General features: G+C 31.0%; 1 long non-coding RNA gene across 1 annotated transcript; it reads right to left on the minus strand.

Moving 5' to 3' along the window:
- Positions 1-12,069: 12,069 nt before the first annotated feature.
- LOC132714231 (uncharacterized) lies at positions 12,070-18,507 on the minus strand. The gene is made up of 4 exons (XR_009623535.1): positions 13,665-18,507; positions 13,325-13,399; positions 13,063-13,231; positions 12,070-12,914 (listed from the first exon to the last, which is right to left on the minus strand). It is a non-coding gene; the product is annotated as an uncharacterized LOC132714231 (long non-coding RNA).
- Between the last annotated feature and the right edge of the window lie 4,788 nt (positions 18,508-23,295).

Below are 23,295 nucleotides of genomic sequence, written 5' to 3' on the forward strand. Positions count from 1 at the left end.
GTCATATAGGCGGGTAGTTTCCTAACCATCGTTACTGGAGAGTTACACCAGTACTAGGCCACCTTCCTCCGCGCTAAACTACCAAAGCATCTCCCGGGAGTCGAACCCACGCCAGAGAGGTAACTGGATTAAAAGTTATCGACTCTGACCCTTAGATGTCATCGACTCTAACCCCTCGACCACGGAGGCGGGTACTGTTACATCTAATAAATTGAATGATAAAGCTTATTCCTCACCACAACCAACAATATTTTGTAATAATACCGTTAACCAGATTGTCATGTTTCAAAACATTTAACCATAAAGAACGCTGTAACAGTGAACCTTATCTTCACTGAGCTGTAAATTTCAAATAGGCTTTGTCTCAATTATCGTACATTGAACTATTCCCTTGGATGACTTTATTAAAGCGCGAGTTTATAATCAACACACATATCCTTTTATAGGCAGAAAATGTTTCCTTCTTTTATGTTTCGTTAGATTCATTAGTTTCATTATATTCCATGAGAATAATAAAGGTATCTTGTACATTACAGTCATTTGGGTACAACATGTGTTGTTGGCAGATCGTTGCTGGAATTAAATCAAAGTTTATGGCGAAATGTACTAATTCCTTTTGGTAATGATTTCGTTTCTGCTAAATGTAGCACAAACTGGTGTTTCATAACAAAAATGCCACGTGTTTAAACATGAACTGCCACAGAAAATTTTGATCGAACGAAAAAAGTATGCGTATGTATTACGAAGGAAAGATGAATTACGTGAAATATTCACATCAAATACCATCACTAAACATGAAAATATAACTTATTTGACTTTTTAAATCATTTAATTTCCTTTAACTCTTACCTTGCTAAATATCTTATATAGACGTTTACCTCTTTTAATCTGGCCAAGCCCATTTAAGGTGAAAATTACTTAATATTTAATAACTAAATATATAACAGTGCAAACCATGATTAGACAGTAGTAATGCGCTGGTTGATCTTTAGTTTGCAATAAAGCAGGCTGCAGGTTGATAAACATTAAATGTATTTGACCAATTATAAGAGACATCCTTTCATACTGAAGATCTAAAGATGTTTGTTTATATGTTAGCAATATACCGTTGATTTTTGTTGTTGTTTTTTGGGGGAATTTCTGTTGTTTTTTTGTTTTTGTTTTTTGTTTTATTGGGTTTTTGTTGTTTTTTTCTGTCGGCGCAACATAACAGTTTAGGTCAAATGACGCCGAAAAAAGGGAAACTGATTTTGGCTTACCTCAGGTGTTACAAACTTGAAGCAACACCAGGGATCATTACCACCTCACCTTCTGGAGGTAAGAGATGCATTTACTGAAATGATTCGAACCAAATATATAGCATCTTACGATCACGCAGTGTTTAGCGGTGGCTGCAATTATAATGTCTCAACACGATAAGGCAACACTTTCGCCACAAGAAGTTTATTCTATTGTAAAATAGCTCCAATGGAAACATAATCATGTACTTTGAGTAGTAATTAGTAGTAATTATATTTGAGTGCTACCTTTCGTTAAAATGAAACCCGACTTTATCCAATGTAGTTAATGTTTTTACATGTTGTTGATGCTTAATTTTATGATGATCTTAGTATTATTTTATTTCATATTTTTTCTTCAGAATTTAAATCTGTACCATTTTGTGCCAGTGATTGTGCAGATCTTAACAACTCCTGCAAATGTAGTCGCATTAAAACATTTATGTTCATGTTGCGAGTAATAACTGTATAAATATGACATTTAAATGCATGTTTTATTGAAAAGCCTCCTCATGCATTTCTAATAGCATGAAAAAAAAATTGTATAAACAGATAGAATAATACAATCTGTGCATGAATATACTGTTTTAAAAATATTTATAACTCATTTCGTATAATAAAGTAATATTTGGATCTTTAGTGTGTTTGGCTCCTATAAAGCATATAGATGTTACGATACTGAGTTTTTTTTTTCTAATTATAACGTATAATTAAGAGATGGTCAACTTGTGCTATTCAGCTGTTTTTATAATGAGACAAACGCAGGTGTAGACGACAATTTAACCCCTGTTAATTAAAATGTTTCTTTTTTATAAGACAGTTCTCTGCTGATACAATATTGCCATGTACATGTAATAATATATGGTTGTGTATGACACTTATCTTTCTTATAGAATAAATATCAATCAATCGTTATATGCAATATTCTCTTATCGATTCTTATTTAACCGCTCTCGGGGATCTTCTTTCTTTTTAGAATGTTTCAACTATTTAGTTACTTTGAAAATTAATAGTCTTCCATACGAAAATAAAATAAAAAATAAAATAAAAGATCAACTGTTAGGCTTTCGTATGATTTAGTATGAACAGTTATATGATGAAAAATAATACTTTGTTATAGAAAATGTATTATCTGCTATATATGAATATGTAATAATGGATCTTGTATCTAGCATTCATTTATATCACCAATATACAATTCCTGTGTGGTTTGTTGTCACGTATGATACTAAATACTATCAACATGATTTTATGGTATTGAATACCTTCAATTAAGAACCAATTCACTTGAATAGATTTTTTTCTTTGGTAATATACTAGGTGTTTACACGGTTTATGCTTTTCTCGCAATATTTCATGGCTAATTTTGAAACATAGGCGAAATAAATATGTTTCTACTTACAAGAAAGTGAAAACGAAAACAAACTTAAGATGATTATCTTAAAGCTAAGCAAACTTCGCTTTACAAAATGTTTAATTATTGGGACACAACTTGATACAATACAATACAATATAATACAATACTCTTTATTATTAAGTCAGGTTACAAACATGGTGACAACATGACCATCTATCGAAATGTTAACAATATGTGATTATATATTATCTATTAAAGATATCACAAACAAATCAAAAATTAAATCGTGTAGCAATTTTAGCACAGCATGTTCAATCAATATAACTGTATTGCAGACGCTGTTTAGATTATTAATTTCAAATTGATTTTGTATACATTATTAAATTGGATAAATATCTATTAATATAATAATACATATTTTTGTCCTTATATGCATGTTCAATTGTGGTTGTTTTACAATTATTTCAGAAAGCCACAATGGAAATAAGATATATATGATTGATGATGTATATTTTTAATGTGTTACCTTCTCTTTAATGTGTTACCTTCTCTAAATAAATTTTATTATTATTATTATTATTATTATTCTCTCCAATACACAGATGATACAATATTTTTAAAGTTTATAAATGATATATAACAAAACTGGCACACACACATGAACATGAATTATTGACATATGATGTTTCACAAAATATTGACACGCGTGATTGTTATTAAACATTGGCATTGATGATTGAATGGCATTTAACAAATAATGATATCTACCAAACATGGACATGGATAATTGACATGTGATATATAGCTTAACACGTAGATGAATAATTAAAAATCATTTGAAAATTAAAAATGCATGATGTTTCCGATTAGCATTTGTTGGCAAATGTATTAAAGTTATCAAGTTTCAAGTTTGTATTGTTACCTCAAGGAAACAACAATACATCAAACATTACAAAACAAATTAAAGTGACATATAGTAAAGTGAACCACTGCAATGCTATGAACATATGTACATAAGACAAAATAATAGAAATAATACAATTGCATTTGTAGAATGGGAGAATGAGATCATTATACATTATTATTAAGAACTAAAATAATTTTCAAACAGAAAAATGCTAGATTGAGTAAAACAGTTTTGCTTTCACTATTCATTAACTTTGTAAATTTAAGAATGTTAGGTTTATATAAATATGACTTGTCTAAATATGTCTCTCTCTTAGAATGGAACAGTTAAATAAATAATGAAATTCATCACCTAACTGATTATCGGAACATAAATCAGATACATCCAAACATTCATCTAAATTTGAAAAACTCACAGTTAAGCTAAATCCTAAAAACAAATTTATTTTGCTTGCACAAAATTATGGCGTGACAAACGTATTGTTCTGTCAAATAATTTTTTATTTAAAACAAATCGTACAAATAACAAAACTATTAAGTGTGAAATAATGGGTTTTTTTTTTAAATAATTAAGAGGTTTAAAATTATTATTATTATGGACAAAAATATATTTAGCCTTTAAAAAAAATATGTCCTTAAAAAGCGTTATATGAGGTTTAAATTATTAATATGGACAAAAAATATCATATATACAAGGTAGGGTTATCTACAATGGTTATATGGTTGATTCTGGTGCTGAGAATAAATAAACCTAAATTCACACACTATATGTGTATCGTCTTATATATCAAATTAAATCATGTAGAGCAATATTCTTGTTTGACTTGCGAATCGCTAAATGTCAAAATTAAAGCTTCCATACAGCGGACACTGTTGAAAGACATTTAAAAATAATAATAACGATAAATAATAATGTTTTTAAAAAGCGTTATATGAGGTTTAAATTATTAATATGGACAAAAAATATCATATATACAAGGTAGGGTTATCTAATATGGTTATATGGTTGATTCTGGTGCTATAAATTTTCAAAGTTAATGAATAGTGAAAGCAAAACTGTTTTACTCAATCTAGCATTTTTCTGTTGGAAAATTATTTTAGTTCATAATAATGCATAATGATCTCATTCTCCCATATTCAAATAAATAATAACAAAAAACATAAATATTAACAAAAAATCATTAAAAAAAATTGTTTTCGTGCCTAAAGCGGACTCTGTCAGATTGGGTTTGCTTTTACCAATCAAAACTATTGTAACAAGTTTCGCAAATATCTCATAATGCGAATTACTGTCCATATAAAAAATTGTTTCCAGACCATAATTATTTCTTTTACTCAACAATTTTTTTAGTACATATGTAATGTTTTATATATATTTTGTCCATTTAAATAATTTGTATCTCCTTTTTTCTTTAACATTACAATCGATTATTTTTTAATGTACATAGGCCTTTTTTATTTTTATAGCCCAAAAATATAGTTTAAGTAAACAACTTTATTTGGCATGGACTAAGTCAACGTTTGTCATTTAATACATATTTCCAAATTTAAAATCTGCATAACAACTCACACAAATAAACAACAATTTGAACAGTTTCGCTCGCTTGAACCCAGACCACTTTGCGTCCTATACATATTGAAATTAAAAATCCATTAATTTAGCAAATATATATCACATACCTGGACCAATCACAGCATGAGGCTTGTATTTATGGTACATCTCAGAGAACAAGGCTCCCCATTTAGACGCAACACAAGTTGGAACATCACACGGTGTAATAATATACTCTAAATTAGCGACATCCTTTAGCATATAGTGTGTTTTATTAATTGCTATGTCAATTAAACCTTTTGTTCTGTTAATGGAAAACGGAAAATCCAAAATAGCCGATCTTTCTAGAAGAACACCAATTGTTATATTTAAACAATATGTTTTCGCAATTAATAGTACACCAAACACTGTGAAGTAAAGGAACCCCATGCTTAAATTGTTAAACGAAATCCATACGCAACAAATGTCAGTTATGCCACTGCTTACTTTTACCTAGCTATGTCCGACTTAGCTTTACAGCATTAGTATGATCATTGCGATGGTTTTATTGAATTTACGAATGTCACACACAGATAAAAGTCGCTTCATATAGACAGATAAAGATTACAATCTAAAGATAGCAGAAAAATACACTTTAAGACTTATAAGCACAATATGCCTCAGAAATGTTAATACTTTAATTTGTCTTTTGTAATCTGTTATAAATAAATTCTGATTGACAAATTACCGCCTGTTGCCTTTTTGGCAATTAGTACCATTTATAGTGGTTAATTATAGTGGTGACTTTGTTTACATTTTGGTACTTTCATAACAAATGACAAATTAAAACACCATACTTTTCTTGACTGGTAAGACATTTGTAACACTTTCAAATGTGTATTTTAAACATAACGAAACGCCGGGCAGTGGAGAGTTTTTACCTACTAGAGGTCACATGATTGCCTTCGTTGACACAGTGTATAGTGATAAATAGTTCAAAACTCTTTTAACTCACTGAATGCACTGCCTTTTATCAATTACTTATCGATCCCAAAACGATGGGGTTTTATTGCTTATCACAAGAGGTCATTAAAATATTGGAAGCAGTATGCCAGGTCTATTTTGATATATAAACACAAACCATTTCCATTGTTGCAATCTTGACCTTTGACCCCGACAATCAAAGAAATAACTTTGGTATAGGACTTTGTAACATTTGTTTGACACCGGTTAATCAAGTAGTTAAGCATTAATGAAGATTATTTAATGACCTATCATCAAACTCATCAAAACCAACTTAATCCCTGTCATCAGCTGTTGGACATGTCACACTGAATCAACACAGATATCTTTTAGTTAATGCTTAATTCAGTTTTTCATATACTGTAAAATACTGGTACAAACATCCTAAAATACAATTGTTATACTATATAGAAAAGTTTTGAAAAATGGAATGATTAAGCATTTTACTATCAGACAATAATGGTAACCCATACATTAAACTGAAAACTCAATTTACACTGTGTGTAATAATGGTTACCCATACATCAAACAATAAAGGTTACTGAAATCTCAATTTACATTGCCTGTAATAATGGTAACCCATACATTTCACAATAAATGTCACTGAAAACTCAATTTACACTGCTTGTAATAATGGTTACCCATACATTAAACAATAAATGTTACTTAAAATCTCAATTTTCACTGCCTGTAATAATTATACAAAGTGTTTGATACAACAGCTCATACACTTAACTGAAGAAGATTCAATATTCTGTGACAAGCTAATACTTTTCCCCATAGCCTCGGGCATATCCCAAAGAAATTGGTGCAGAAATAAATAATTACGGCTATTTTCTTTTCTGAATCGAGCAATATTTGTCTTGGAAATGATGCCGAAAATGACGTCATAGCTACACTTAAAGTGATCATCATCAGAGCATCTGATGTCTGAAAATAAAAAATGAAAAACATTTTACTATAACAAAACTTAAAAATAATTCTTAATATATTATATATTTTGACATATTCTAAAGTATTAACTAAATTTAGATATTTTAAATCATAATGACTGAGTTATGTCATAGTGTACCGGTTCTTCTTTGAACCTACTATTTCTTAATGACTTTCAAAGAATATTTCAAAGAAATATTGCTACAATCAATGAATGCTCCATGAACCTGTACATTGAAGATTTGTTAATGAATTTCAATTCACATTTGTCAATTTGTATTGGCAGTATGAGAGAGCACAAGTTTACAGTAAACAAGAGCCGCTACCAGATGGGAGCAACACTCGGCTTTTCTTAAAGCAAACAAAAAAAAAAACGGTTTTAACGAATATTAAGAAATTGTTTTTTTCTTTTATCAATTTTTAAAAGGTCTGTCTACTCACACATGTTGTTTTGTCCAAGTATGAATCCTTTCCATAAAAATGCCAATGTTAAGAAAATATAATAAAAAATCAATCATTTGATGGTCAAGGTCATTTCAAGGTCAAAGTAGGATCTCAATTATTCCACATGTCTGTTTGTTCATAAGTGTTGTTTTATCCACCTATGAATCAAATCAATAAATAAATAACAAAATTACGACAACTTAACCAAAATTCAATACTTTGACCTTGACGGTAAAGTTCATAAAGAGTTTAAGGTCAAGGTCAGTTCAACCTTTCAGAACGTCTTGTCCATAAAGTTGTTTTGTCCAAGTATGAAAATAATCCATTGATTAATTACAAAGTTACAGCAAATTATAAGTGATAATCAGTGACAAAAAAATTGTGTCTAAATATATCGTTAATCCATAGGTAAATAAGAAAGTTATAGCCAGATACAAAAAAAAACAAAAACAAAAAACACGAGTATTTTATTAATTTGACCTTGACAGTCAAGGTCATTTTAAGGTCAATGTCACCAATATGTTTGTTTGGTAAGGGTCTTGTTTTGTCCAAGTTTAAATCAATTCCGTACATAAATAACAAAATTAAACCAAAATTAAATCATTTGACCTAGACGGTCAAGGCCATTTAATGATCAAGATCAGTTCAACCTTTACAAAAGTCTTGTTCAAAATATTTTGTCAAAGTATGAAGGTAATCCATTTATTATTTACCAAGTTACAGTCAATAATAGCAAAATAAGTGATATTCAATAACTTAAAAATCTTCAAGGTCATAAAAGAGTTAAGGTCAAAATGAGTTTAATATACACTAAGGTCTTATCCTAAAGAATTTTCTGTCACAAATGTGAAGACAATCCATTCAATAATTATTATAACAAAGTTATAGCCAGTTACAGCAAAAAGTGGAAAAGTTCAATGATTTGATCTTCAAAGTCAATATCATTTATGAGTGACGGTGGAGTTATGTCAGGCAAATTTCAAGGTCTGTCATAGGTGTTTATTATGTTCGAGTTTTAACACAATCCATTCAAAAATAACAAAGTTACAGCCACTTATAACAAAAATCAATGGAAACAAGCAAATTCCAGACATTTAACGATCTTGAAGGTCAAGGTCATTTAACAATGAAGGTCATGGTTAGTCTACTTAAAGGTATTGTCCCAAGGGCTGTTGTGAACAAGTTTGAAGACAATTCACAAAGAACTTAAAACGTAATGATCAACATACAAGTTTGCGGACGTCAACACCGACATGACTGTAACAATTTCTCTACTTTTTTCTCAAAAAAGTTAAGCAAAAACCTTTAAGCACCAGTGACCATTATCCCAGAAACCCTTACTCATGACCACTCAAGGTATCTACCTAGATTACGGAAATACCATAATGACCCTGAACTTTACATACCTGGTTCTAAAATTCCATATAGTAATAAAAGAAGTCATAGAATTTTTGTTTCCTATTAGATCATGTATGTACGAGGTAAAATGTGTCAGTATGACCACTCAAAGATGGCTGCAGCCATTAGTATGGGAAAGAGTGACATGCCCCAAGCAAGAGCCACTAGGCTCTTTTATGTCCTCGGGACCACCCTTCATGACAAAATCAAAGGCAGGGTGCCAGAACAAGCCACAAGACCAGGTCCTATTCCTATTTTGACACAAGCTGAGAAAAAGACAATTGTGGTGTATGCCAAATTGATGAAAGATATTGGTAAGTAATAGTTAATAAAAGGTAAACTGTTTGTTTGTTTGGATTTTTACGGCACGTCAACACATAACTGGCCATATCGTGCCGAATGCTATATTAGGCTTAAAATGTTATGTAAAACATTGTAAATGACAATAGAAATGAGCCAATTAGATCCTAGAATACAAGTTTATCTCTTTTAAATAATCAATTATGTTTTTTGATGGAATTGTATTAAAAAGTTCTTTGAGTGAATTTACAGAATAAAATCTATTACGGGCCTGTGAAAAATCATGACATTCAAGAAGAAAATGCTTGACGGTAAAATTTTCATTACAACCTACACAGAAAGGGGCATTGTCATTTGTGAGGAGATAAGAGTGGGTAATTTTAGTGTGTCCAATTCGGCATCGAAGAAGAACTGTTTGATCACGGCGGTTTGACAGAGATAGAGATGGTGACATATCAAGAGATGGGTTTATATCGTGAAGTTTATTAAAAACGGCATTTTCCCAATTTGCTTTCCATTCAGATGATACGAGTTTATTTATAGCCGGTCTAAAATCACAAGCAGGTAACAATAAGTCAGTTTTTTGAAAATTTAATGATTGTTTAGCTAAAGCATCTACTTTTTCATTTCCTCGTATTCCTACATGGCTTGGAATCCAATATAATTTAAGATATTTTTTTTTTAGTATATCATGAAATCGCAAAAGAAGTTTCTTTACCATGATATTGTCAGATTTTTTATTTTTAATGGATATTAAAACAGAAAGCGAGTCAGAAAATATCACAAATTTATCGTGGGTATGCTGTGCTATGTATGACAATGCTAAATCGATAGCTTTTGCTTCAGCAGTAAAAATTGATGCATTATCTGGTAACCTCATACTAGATGTAAAATTATTTTCAAACACAGCCGCACCTACTTTGCAACCTTCTTTTGAACCGTCCGTATAAATATGTATAAAATCTTCATGTTCTTCCTTAATTGATAGAAACTTCTCTTTGAAATATTCAGATGAATTTGATGCCTTTTTTATATTTGAAAGGTTAATATTTATTTCCGGGGAATTATAAGTCCAAGGTGGAACATCCGCATCGTCATTTTGAAAGATACTGTCTGGATTAATTTTAAGTTCACTAAATTATCTTTTAAACGAAGGCCTAATGGTTTAATTTTCTTTGGTTTGATAACAAATATTTCAGTATAACTTGGTTTGAAAATAATATTTTAAGCTGGACTTTTCCTATTAGATGAAATTCTAGTTGCATATTGAAGTGATAGTTTTTTACGACGAAGATAAAGCGATGGTTCCCCAGCTTCCGCATATAGACTTTTTACAGGTGAAGTGCGAAAAGCACCTAAAGCTAAACGTAAACCCTGGTGATGTATGGTATCTAGCATTTGAAGATATGATTTTCTTGCGGACCCATATACTACAGAACCATAATCTAATTTTGATCGGATAAGACTTCTGTATAATTTCAGTAATGTGGAAGAATTTGATCCCCAATTTGTACTTGATAAAACCTTAAGTAAATTTAAAGCTTTTAGGCATTTAGTTTTCAAATGTTTAATATGTGGTATAAAAGAAAGTTTTTTATCAAATATAATTCCTAGAAATTTAGCTTCATCAACTTCTGGAATTTTAGAACCAGATATGTAAAGTTCAGGGTCATTATGTGGTTTTCGCAATCGGCAGAAATGAACACATTGTGTTTTTGACTTTGAAAATTTAAACCCATTTTCTATTGCCCACCTCTGAATTTTATCTAAATTTTGTTGAAGTTGCCGTTCAATTGTTCTCATACTTTTCGATCGATAGCAGATAAGAAAATCGTCTACATATAGAGAACAATCTATGCCTGGTGTAAGAGCGCTAGCAATATTGTTTATTTTAAGGCCAAAAAGTGGTGTAACAGAAAGTATGCTTCCTTGAGGAACACCTTGTTCTTGTTGGTGATCCTCAGAAAAAGTTGAACCAAGTCTTACTTTAAAGTGCCTATCGTTTAAAAATCCAGAAATGAAAAGAGGAAGTCTGCCTTTAAGTCCAGCATCCTTTAGATCTTTTAGGATACCATATTTCCAAGTAGTATCGTAAGCCTTCTCAAGATCAAAGAAAATTGATACCAGGTGTTGTTTATTTACAAAGGCTTCTCTAATAAAAGTTTCAAGTCGTACAAGATGATCGTTTGTACTTCGCTGTTTACGAAAACCTGACTGAAAATTAGTAATAATTCCATTATTTTCTAGATACCAAACTAACCGATTATTTATCATTCTTTCGAATGTTTTGCAGAGGCAACTTGTCAGTGAAATTGGGCGATAATTTGTAGGGTTAGTTGAATCTTTTCCAGGTTTAGGGATAGGAATAACCAACGCATTTTTCCAAGTGTTAGGAAATTCACCAGAAACCCAAATTCTGTTAAAATTTTCAAGAAGCAAGTCAAGAGATTGGGGCAGTAGGTGTTTAAGAAACTGGTAGTAAAAGGTAAACTAAGAAGCATTTCTTCAACTCAAATGACTATCACAATACAATGTAATTGAATGATAATAAAGAATAATATGAATCAAGCACTTAGATAAATTTGTTTAAAAAAGTACATCAAACTTTTTGGGGGCGTCCGTGGCCGAGTGGTTAAGGTCGATGACTTCAAACCACTTGCCCCTCACCTCTGTGGGTTCGAATCCCGACAGGGACTTTGGATTCTTTCATTTGAGGAAGCTATCCAGCTAGCTTACAGAACGTCGGTGGTTCTACTCAGGTACCCGTTCGTGCCTGAAATAATGCACGGAAGGACACCTGAGGTCTTCCTCCACCAGTAAAGCTGGAACGTCGCTATATGACCTATACTGTGTCGATGTGACGTAAAACCCAAAACAAACAAAAAACAAACATCAAACTTTTTAACTTTTAAACTTAAAACTATAACATTATGAATCAATCACTTGAAAGAACTGCTATCAAAGATAACAACTATATCTGAAAAAAAAACAACAAAACAAACATCAAACTTATAACAATAACATTAACAATAAATATACAAATTGCAGGCATGTATATCTTATTTCAATCTTCATGAATGAAGGTTATCCAATGATTTGATCAAATTACTATTGTATATAATTTTTTATGTATATGTATGTATTACGCACATCTTGCAAACAGTGAATATAATCTACATTATATTCACTTTTTGCAAGATGTGCATAATACATACATATACGTATAAAATTATATAGAATAGTAGCTTGATCAAGAAGTATAAAATTTTGCTTTTATATAATATTCAATGTCTTAAATGAATTATATTAACACTATTTGTAATTTTAATTTATAAATTATGTTTCCTTTTTATTACTGAAAATATTCTATTTATGAATCCTATGTCAGCTATTACTAAATCCCCTGATTTCAGAATTTCAGCAAACTTTGAGGAGATTACAATATCCCTGTCACTTTTGTTTTCTTCATATACACTCGATAGAAAAGTAATTGCGCCAGTGGGGGCAATGCCGACCAAACATTTTAAAGTTGTATGGTTTTTATATGATAACAGCAGGCAGGTGATTTTAAATTCATGTGTTCTGTTTTTGACTCAAAGCTATTGATGACTTATTGCTCTGAATGCACCGTTCTGTTTTTTTTTAAATGCTGATCACTGTGAATCATTTGAGTTTGGGTTTCCTTATCATTTGTTGATCTAATCTTTGTGGCAAAGTATATATCTTGGGCATCAAGCACGTCTGGCTGAAATTATGTAACAAATGTTGGCATTTAAATGAGATTTTTATCTGCAACAACATAAGTAGAAATTCCCCTTTTTACCAGATATCAGAATGAATACAATAAATGCGAACAAATATTCTGTAATTTGTTTTAAAATTAAGGCACTTACCTGTTTATTTGGATATTACTTGTATTTCTCATCAGAGTATGCTTTCTGCACTTTTTGTATTTTGCATCGTTCAACTAAAGTAGAGCCTCTGAAACCTCAAACAAAGTTTTCTTAGATACAGGTGCTGCCCTTGGAGTTGGTGGCTTTCTTTAGGTGAATACTTTTCTACCTGTAATAATTGTTTGGTTTTAATTTATATTAATACAGAACAAAAATGTAAAAAACAGACTTAATTAAAACAAATTAAAATTAAGGCACTTACCTGTTTATTTTATAATTACTTGTATTTCTCATCAGAGTATGCTTTCTGCACTAAGTTGTATTTTGTATCGTTTAACTGAAGTAGAGAACAAAGTTTTCTTAGATACAGGTGATGTCCTTGTGGTGCATTTCATTTACGTGAATACTAATCTACCTGTAGTAATTGTGTGGTTTTAATTTATATCAATACAGAACAAAATTGTAAAAACAGACTAAAGTCTTAATTGAAACAAATTCTTATCAAAATAAAAATATAAACTACAACATGACAATTTATTTAAATCTATATGGTCCGTTCCCAACTTTATATAAAACAAATATTATTCTTATAATTTTCATACCTGAAGTGGTGTATATGTTGCAGGAACAGGGTCTGGATGATTGTCTGTAGGTCCTTTACCTCCAACAATATGTTTGCTGTAAATGTTAGTCCACTTTTAATTGTGATTTACAATAAAGTCTGTCTTTCCAACCACATTAACTTATTACACTTTAATTCATTTGTTTTTGGTTTTGGAAATGGTGTGAAAAAAAAACATATCTTGCATATAATCTCTGTCATTGTACCTTGAGTTTCTATAACAAATACCATAACAACAATATTTTGTTCCACCAGAGCTTTTTTTTAACAAGATTTTAAATTTTCAAGATTTTATTTCAAAAGGCATAAACATTTTACAATGTCCGTCGCCATAAACAGAATGACGGTTACAAATAGTTTATGAGAAAAGTATGTAACTGAATACAAATAATTTTTACATTAACATTTTTATATTTAAAGATCACATAATACATTGTATTTCAATATATGTTTGTAAACAATAGTATGCTATATATACCAATATCATTATTTGAAAACAATCAATCATTCGTTCTTTCACAAAGTATATATAATTTGATAATGTAATAACAGGTCCATGCTTAGAATTTTTCATTAAAGATATATATTTATTTTAGGTAGGCCAAGAGCAATAATATTTTGGTAAATGTTCTTTCCTTAATTCCCTTTAAAATGGACAAACTAGTAAAAAGTGATATTCTGTTTCAATTTCATTCATGTTACATTTTAAACAAATTCTCTGATCTCTGTCAATATTCCTAAATCAACCTTCTTCTATCATAAGTGCTGAGCATCTAAATCGTGATAAAGCTATTCTAAACTTTGGATTTTTTACTAAAGAAAGGTATTTTTCAAAATCAAAACTATCTTTTATAATCTCATACGTCTTTAATTTTGATGAATTACTAATTTCCGATAACCATTGTTGATTATATTGATCATATATACGTTGAATGATGGTTTTTAAATAAATAACATTGGGATTATCAAAAATATTAGAAAATCCTAAATTCTGTAACAATTTTCTAACATCAATCGACCATTTATTAACATATTGATTATTTCTATATTTCATCATTAACAATTTATACGTAAGAGAATCAGGCTGTTTGACTATTCTATACCAGTATTTTACAACACGTATTTTGCGTAATATTAACAAAGGTACCCTTCCAAATTCACCATATACAGCAGCATTTGATGTTTGCTGTATAAAACCCAGAAGTTGTTTCACAAACTTTTTATGAACATGTTCTATGTCTGGTGCATTATGCAAACCCCATACTACAGAATCATAATTGAGAACAGGCATAATCATGTAGTCAAATAATTTTAACTTTTCCGATATTTCTAGAGACACGTTATTAAAAAGTGAATTAAGTGAGTAAAGGGCCTTAAAGGCTTGTTCTGACAAAGATTTTTGTGCTTGAAACAAGCTACCGTTTGACGAAATAGATACACCTAGATAAGTAAATTTATTAACACATTTCAAAATTTGATCATTATACATAAATACATCATTTTCTTATCTAGTAACAAGAGGGCCAAGATGGCCCTAGATCGCTCACTTGACACATCGGACTCATCCGAGCAATTACGTAGACAAACATCCTGACCAAGTTTAATGACAGTTGAGTCTAAAATATGACCACTAGAGTGTTAACAAGGTTTTTTTCATCCGTAATGACCAATGTTGGAATCCTTCCCAGCAATTATCTAGACAAGCATCCTGACCAAGTTTAATGATAATCGAGTCAAAAATGTGACCACTATGCGAACAAGGTCTATCCATATTTTAGCCGTGTGGCCCAGTTTTTGAGCCCAGGTGATCAATATTTGACCTAGAAATCATCAAAACATACTGTCAGACCAATTTTCAGGATATTTGGATCACAACAGTAGCCATTAAAGTGTTAACAAGATTTTTCTATTTTTAGCTCATGTGACCTAGTTTTTCATGCAAGATGATTCATGTTGGAACTTATCCGAACAATTATCTAGACATCTAGAATACTGACAAAGTTTGATGACGATTGAGTCAAAAATGTGACCACTAAAGTGTAAACAATGTTTTTCCATATTTTGAAGGTGTGACCTAGTGTCTGAACTCAGGTGACCAATATTCGAACTCGACCTAGAAATCATCTAAATAAACTTTCAGACCAATTTCAAGGATATTTGGATCAAAACTGTAGCCACAAGAGTGTTAACAAGATTTTTATATTTTTAGCTCCTGTGACCTAATTTTTTCATCCGAGATGACCCATGTTCGAACGCATCCGAGCAATTACCTAGACAAGCATCCTTACAAATTTGCTAATGACTGAGGCAAATATGTGACCGCTAGAGTGTTAAAGTACAAATGTGGATGGACGACGTCCGACTGACAAAGGACGGACGACAGCCATTCAACGATCCTAAAGCTCACCCTGAGCAAGCTCAGGTAAGCTTAAAATGTACTAGGTAAATCCATACTCAAGCGTGTATCAGTGGGTAGTACAAACATCGTTTGTACCACCAGCAACAGTGTCTTTGGTCTGTGCTTATCAGTAAATCTATTTTTAGCATATTGACTACCTGTAAATCTCTTCTATTCTCTGTGGTTTATCGCAGCATTTGTCAGATGCATCTACTTTTTAGCTCACCAATCACAAAGTGAAAAATGGTGAGCTTTTGTTATCGTTTTTCGCCCGGCGTCCTTCCGCCCGTCTGTCTGTCCGTCCGTCTGTAAACTTTTACTTTAAATGACATCTCCTCATAAACCGCTCAGCCAATTACATCCAAACTTCACAGGAAAGTTTCTTTGGTAATCAACTTAAAGAATTCTTCAAAGAATTTAATTCCATTCAGAATTCTGGTTGCCATGGAAACCGAAAGAAAAAATAGAAAAAATCTACTTTACAAAAAAAAAGAAAAAGATCTAGAGCTTAAATATTTGGCATGAAACATTGTCTAGTCAGTGTTTACCAAGTTTGTTCAAATAAAATCCCTGGGGTCAAAATTGTCCCCGCCCCGGGGGATCATTGGTTTTTCCCTATATGTATAAAAATTCTTCTGTTAAAAAATCCAAAGAGTTAGAGCTAAGATATAAAGCATGAAACATCTTCTAATCGGTGTCTACCAAGTTTGTTTAAATAAAAGCCATGAGGTCAAAATTTGCCCCGTCCCGGGGGATCATTGATTTTTCCCTATATGTACATAGTAAAAACTTAAATAAAAATCTTATTTTAAACAAACCAAAGAACTACAGCTTAGATATTTTGAGATGTCCACCGAAGCCATTGTAACATGAAATTAAAGATTGATGAACTTGTAACTGGAGGCTTTGTAATGAAAACAGCCATTTTTTACAATATGGTCATGCGGTAAAAGGTTAAACATATGAGAACTTATAAATTCATATGTAAACGGGTGATAAAAACGTGTTTGTTAACAAATGCTTTTTCATTGTCCTGGTTCACATGTGTAAAACAAAATAACATCCACAAATTGATAAAATATCATGTTGCCATTATTTAACAACACACACGAGCCGACCCGTCAAAAGAGTAGGTCAATATTTGATGTTCACACACATTTAGTCCCAGTTGTTTAATCAGAATAATCAAAGGTGCCAAAACTCAACTGACTTGCACACATGTATTTATATATCAGAAGTTAAAAAAGAAAATATTACACGTGTTAAATTATTGCCCAAGTTGAAAAATATTTCTGCCGGATAATTAGCAGATCAGTTACTGACATATGTAAATTATTAATCGTAAGTGCATTTTTTATTTTGTTGATTACGAAAACCCGTATTCAATCTCCCTTTAAAGATTAATGATTTTGGTTAATCTGTAAATAGTGATCTTGTCTTCTTTCTTTATAAATCTAATGTAATCTCATTGAATAAGATTTTTCTCGCTCCTTCCTTGTGATTACTTGCGCATTTTGCCTTTTTTCTTCTTTTTTAGTTGTTTTCTTTGACATTTCTATGCTATAATTGGACCTTCAAAATGTATGATTTTATACAAATATACATAAAATTTAGTTTAAGTATATTGATATTAGCCTAATAAATTTTACGAGAACGATTTGACCAATTTTACAGACATTTAATTTCATACTACATGCAAAATACACCGCCGTCAAAATTTATTTCCGCGTTTCTTTGACAAGTCTTATAAGTAATAAGTTAGACGATAGGACATTAATATCTAAATTTACCTGGCAGCGTATTTCAACGCAAATTCTTTTCGGGGCAGATTTTTTCTTTTCATTTTCTATAAAAAGGATGCAGCGGGTCAGTAAACAAAAAAATAATGGCCTGGATGTCAGTGTTATAATCCGTTTTGTTTGGCAATATTATTATATTTGTAGGCACATAAGATCCTCAATCTAAAACGCATGCCAGGAGATTTAATCAACATATTCTCAGTATCACGGTTCGAAACTATTCACTGTTTAGAAGAGATGATGTGTAAGCGGCCGGAAAGCCCAGTCGGTAGAACCGCGGTACGGTATTCCGAGGGTCACAGGTTCGAGTCCCGGTTAGGCTGCACATTTTTCTCACCCTGTGACATTTGACGTCTAACGAAGGGTCGTGATGATATATAGCTCCGAGTTCAATTTCACATTGTTTCCTTTACCCATTAGAAATTCGAGGACGAATTTCAGTGAAGCAGGGGAGTATGTCACGGTTCAGAACTATTAAGGGGAGATGTGTAAGTTGCCGGATAGCATAGTCGGTAGAGCCTCGGTACGAAATTCCGAGGGTCCCGGGTTTGAGTCCCGGTCAGGGTGAATGGTACACCTATATATATTCATGTACTGTCAGTTTGGGCAAATCTGTAATGTAGGAAACCCAATACTGCTCCCCTTATCTTGAATTCCTACCAATATGTCGTAACATCGATGTGATGCGTGTAGCAATCTGTATAATCTAAAAATGGAAATAAAAAATGAAAGAAAAATTGCGATAACAATATCAGTAGACATTATAACAAGCACAAAGGCATAATAAAATTAATCATATAATTTATAAAAAGTTTTGAAGTGCCTTTCACTGATTGGTTAAGAAGTATCTTTTTGTAAAAATAACATGTAAATATCAGTTTGAGAGTACATGTATATTCCTTTTTTTCCCTTAAAATGACATGACAATATTATTCAGAAAACTAATCTTTTGGTGACTCGTATATATTATTCAAATTAGTCTATTACATATGCCGTCTTTATCTTTTTAAGAACATTACGATTTTTTTCTTTTTAAGAATAGGACTTATTATGGAAAAAAGTAAACAAGCTGAAGAAATGTCAATTTCCGTTTTATTAAATGGAAGATTTGATAAGCCATATACAAGCTTTTTTTAAGCCATATACAAGCTTTTTTTAATAATATAATAAAATAGATATGTACTTTGTAGCTATTGACTAGTGTACAATTATTGACTAGTAAGCCATAAAATAAGAAGAAGAAGAAGAATTTTATTTCAAAATCCACATGTAAACAACAACAGTCTGGTTTAGGCTAATAAGCCCTTGACCTGACACAAAATAAAATAACAACATTCCCAGCAATACAATACATTACAAAATACATTACAATACAATGACGGACATTGAATAATAAGATTACTCACTTTCAACATATTGTTTATATATACATTCATATATTATCAGAAGTTCAGAACTATATGATGTCAGTTACATATTAATTCATATCAATTATAATTTCATACATATTTATCTCTTTGATTATTTGGTTTATTATCTTGTTCTGTGTGTGTTCTTTTTTACTAAACATCAATGGTTATAAATGTTTACTTGTTTTATCATAATATGCTCATATATAATATTTATAATGTTTGGTATTACTAACCTCCTACAAATATATACATAAACATATATATAACATAATGCCTTGTATCGAAAATGAAATTACAAGACCATTATTTTAACTACTATCTAAAGCATGGCATGTTTTTATGTCAGATATGAATACTAGTATGTCAGATTTAGACACACATACAAATATGCATTTTAGTATTTCACAAATTGCCTTGTATCGAAAACGAAAGTACAAGACGAGTATGACGCATACAAGGGAAATAATCATGTCAATTATAATGTAAACGAAATCAAGATTTGTTTACCTTTAGTTTTTGCTATAATAAAATTGTAACATGAATTAATTTAACAGGGGATAATAAAATACGATGAGAAGAACAAGAAAAAAAGAATAGCGAACATGATACAACATATCAAACATTTAAAAGGTACCAAATTAAGTTTGAAAATAGGAAAATGTTTATATAAGTAAAGAGGAAAGGAACTTTTAAATCTGACTGTATATAATTATTCATTAATCTCTAAGATTGCAATGTAGATTCTTTTCGAATCTCGAAAAATTTATAGAGAAACATTGCTAAATGTCTTACAATTTGAATTGAATGAGAGTTAAACAGTTCTGCAGTTTTATACATATTTGGGTTTATTACGTAATATTGGTTGATATATCGCTTCCTTATAGAATTATACAATTTACATTCAAACAATAAGTGAAATTCGTCCTCTAACTTTTGACATGCGTTACATAATCTGTCGCTTAAGGAAATATTACCCCATCTGCCAGTTTCAACACTTAAATGGTGAGCTGGCAGTCTTAATCTGGTTAAAGCTGTCAAGTATTTACTTATATTAACATTTTTTAGATAAAAGCTATTTTCAAATTTTGCAAATACTCTATAAAATCTTGCTCTTGATGATAAATTTATACGACTTGTCCATTCTTGAATAAAAACATCTGAAATTCTTTGTTTTAGCTTAGATAAAAACAATGTTTGGTTACCAACACCCTGAGCTAGTCAAACTTCGAAAAATCCTAAATTTCCTAAAACATCTCTGACTTGAGATGCCCAGTTTATTACCCTGTTTTTTTTTTTTATCTATATCACTAAACATTTGCAAGTAAATCAATTTGATTTATTTTCGTTCAATACTACTTGTAACTTTTAACCAATATTTAATTATTCTAAAAATACGCTGTGAATAAAGAAACGTTCTACCAAGTTCACCATAGATAAAATCATTCTGAATAGAGGTTTTAACATAAAGAATAGATTTACAAAATAGAGTATGAATTCTTTCTATTTGTGGAGCTTTAGTGAAACCCCATACCTCTGAACCGTAAAAAAGAATCGGTTTAACTAATTTATCAAATAATATGATGTGATATTCACCGGCAATTGACATATTGACCAATTGATATAATTATGACATATTCTGATGTTAAGTGTTCTTAAAATCGCTTTAAAATCCATTGAAAAATGACAATTTCACATTTTAGACGATCCAAAATGTTTGATAGTGTAGATTGAAATATCTGTAATCGAAAGATATGCACTTAGTGTCATACTCATACATGACTTATTACCAACACCTGTGTAGTTACAAGTAACACAATTCTCTGTACAATGGTCTTCTTTTGAGTCGAAATGTGTTTATTACGAAACAGATTGTCACTTGTGTGCTGAGTTATATGAATGAAAATAAACGAACGGATTTATTTAAGCAATCATATGATCCCCGAAGCAAAAATGATCTTTTTAACTGACACATCTTATGTAGCACATAGCCGTGCCGCTTTTGCATCTCCATGCGTCGGCAATGTAGAAACATATAATTAAGACGCTCTAAAAGCACTATGACCTTGTCAATGAAAAAGTGATTCATTTTACTGTAAACAGTTCTATCTTAGATATGTGATAAATAGAATATTATATTCGTGTAGCTTCATTGCTAAATGTATTGCACTCGTTGAATGAAATAAAAACAGAGGATCGCATAATACCATTTTATTCATCTTGGTCCATAAAAACAATATTGAACCTAAACTCATTCAATATCGTCTAAATATTGAAGAAATGTCAAGATATATATGTAATAGCAAGAACATCGAAACACGAGGCTTTCTGTTTTTACGAGGCGCTAGCCCCGGAGTATTAATCAGATTGTCCAGTGTTTTGATGTTCTTTCTCTTTTGTATCATAGTCAAACATAAAGACACGTTCCCTGTTGTCACAATATGAAACCCCAGAAAAAAGAAACCAATATGAGAGCATCTGAATATGATATTATTATCGCTTTCTCTTTCTCTGCCGTCACAATAAGTACACCCCAGCAAAATGAGCCAATCAATGGTCATGCTTTTGAGTGCGGGTAACTTATACCGTCACTCCAGTTAACGCACTGTAAATGTTTATGTATACGCTTTAACTCTGACACATTTTCAACAGAAAGGTCTCCAAACTATTTTATAATGATGAATGCTTATCCGATGTTGTTTTTTGTATGACCATGAACAAAAACAAAATGAACTGACCGAATTAACTTTTGGTCTAACCCTTTTCTTTCAAAAATGTTTTTTTCATTTTGTTCTATATATTTGCATTGGAAAATTATTTGAAATAAATAAAAGACATGAAAAACGTTTAAACAAAATTTAATGAACTTTCACTAATATACAAGCGTGTATTAAACAAATGTTCCGTTATTTTGTGAATCAAAGGGATCATATCAGCAATGCAAATAAATAAAAGCCCTGGTTTATCTGAAATTAACGATTTCTTTATGATTTGATGGAGAGGAGGGAGTGAGAAGGGATGTGCAAAAGTTGAAACAGATAAATATTTGCTATATATTCAATATGTACACTCCATCACATAACAATTTAATGTATTTCGGTTTGACTTAATCTTTTTGGTGGTCTCCATATATCTTCATTATCTAGGTTGAATCTAATATCTCCAATTTTTTTAACCGTCATTATGTATGTTTCCCATTTTTTCCAAAAACAAAAACTTTGCGTCTTGTCAAACGTATAGATTGATTATGTAATACAAAAATACACAATGACTTAATTCGTGTATTTATCCGTGCAAGTTAAACGCGTTTAGAAAATATTTCAGATTGTCTGATAAAAATTGACATATCTAGATAATAAATTGTTCGGGTTATATCATAAACAATGATAACACGTCACTTGCTTTTTTTTTTGCAATGTAACAATACCATAGTTTAACACAGTACAATACCATGACATCACCGATATTGTGTTATGTAATTTGAGTGGCGTTATATTTTAATAATAGACACGTAACATAAAAGAAATCCAACATCATGGTATTCCATCAATGAAAGTTGTTTTTGTTTATTATATGGTATTCATTGTTTGAAATTTTTGTTTTTCAGGTAAAACCAGAAATTTTATAGATATCATTTTTTTGTCCTTTATATATTAGTCCACGTAGGACAAATTAATTCACACGCACGCACGTGCACATACATACATACATACATGCATCCATCCATCCATTCATCCATACATACATACATACATACACTGCAGGGATTTACCGGACGCAGGATCCTGCGTTATATACGCATAAAATGCCATCCTGTACGCACAAAAATAAATTCTGCGTACACATGGGCGCAGAAAAATCGTCTAAAGTAACTGTCATTTCCATATTTTAAAATAAATACTTAGTATCGTGACCACACAAAAATTGTTTAGAGTAACTCTCCTTTCCATATTTTTACGATATCTAAAATGTTTTGGTTAGCGATGAAGGTCATGGGAATCACCA

Source organism: Ruditapes philippinarum, unplaced genomic scaffold (genome assembly GCF_026571515.1).
Source record: "Ruditapes philippinarum isolate M1 unplaced genomic scaffold, ASM2657151v2 ctg10736_1_1_1_1, whole genome shotgun sequence".
Classification (NCBI taxonomy): domain Eukaryota; kingdom Metazoa; phylum Mollusca; class Bivalvia; order Venerida; family Veneridae; genus Ruditapes; species Ruditapes philippinarum.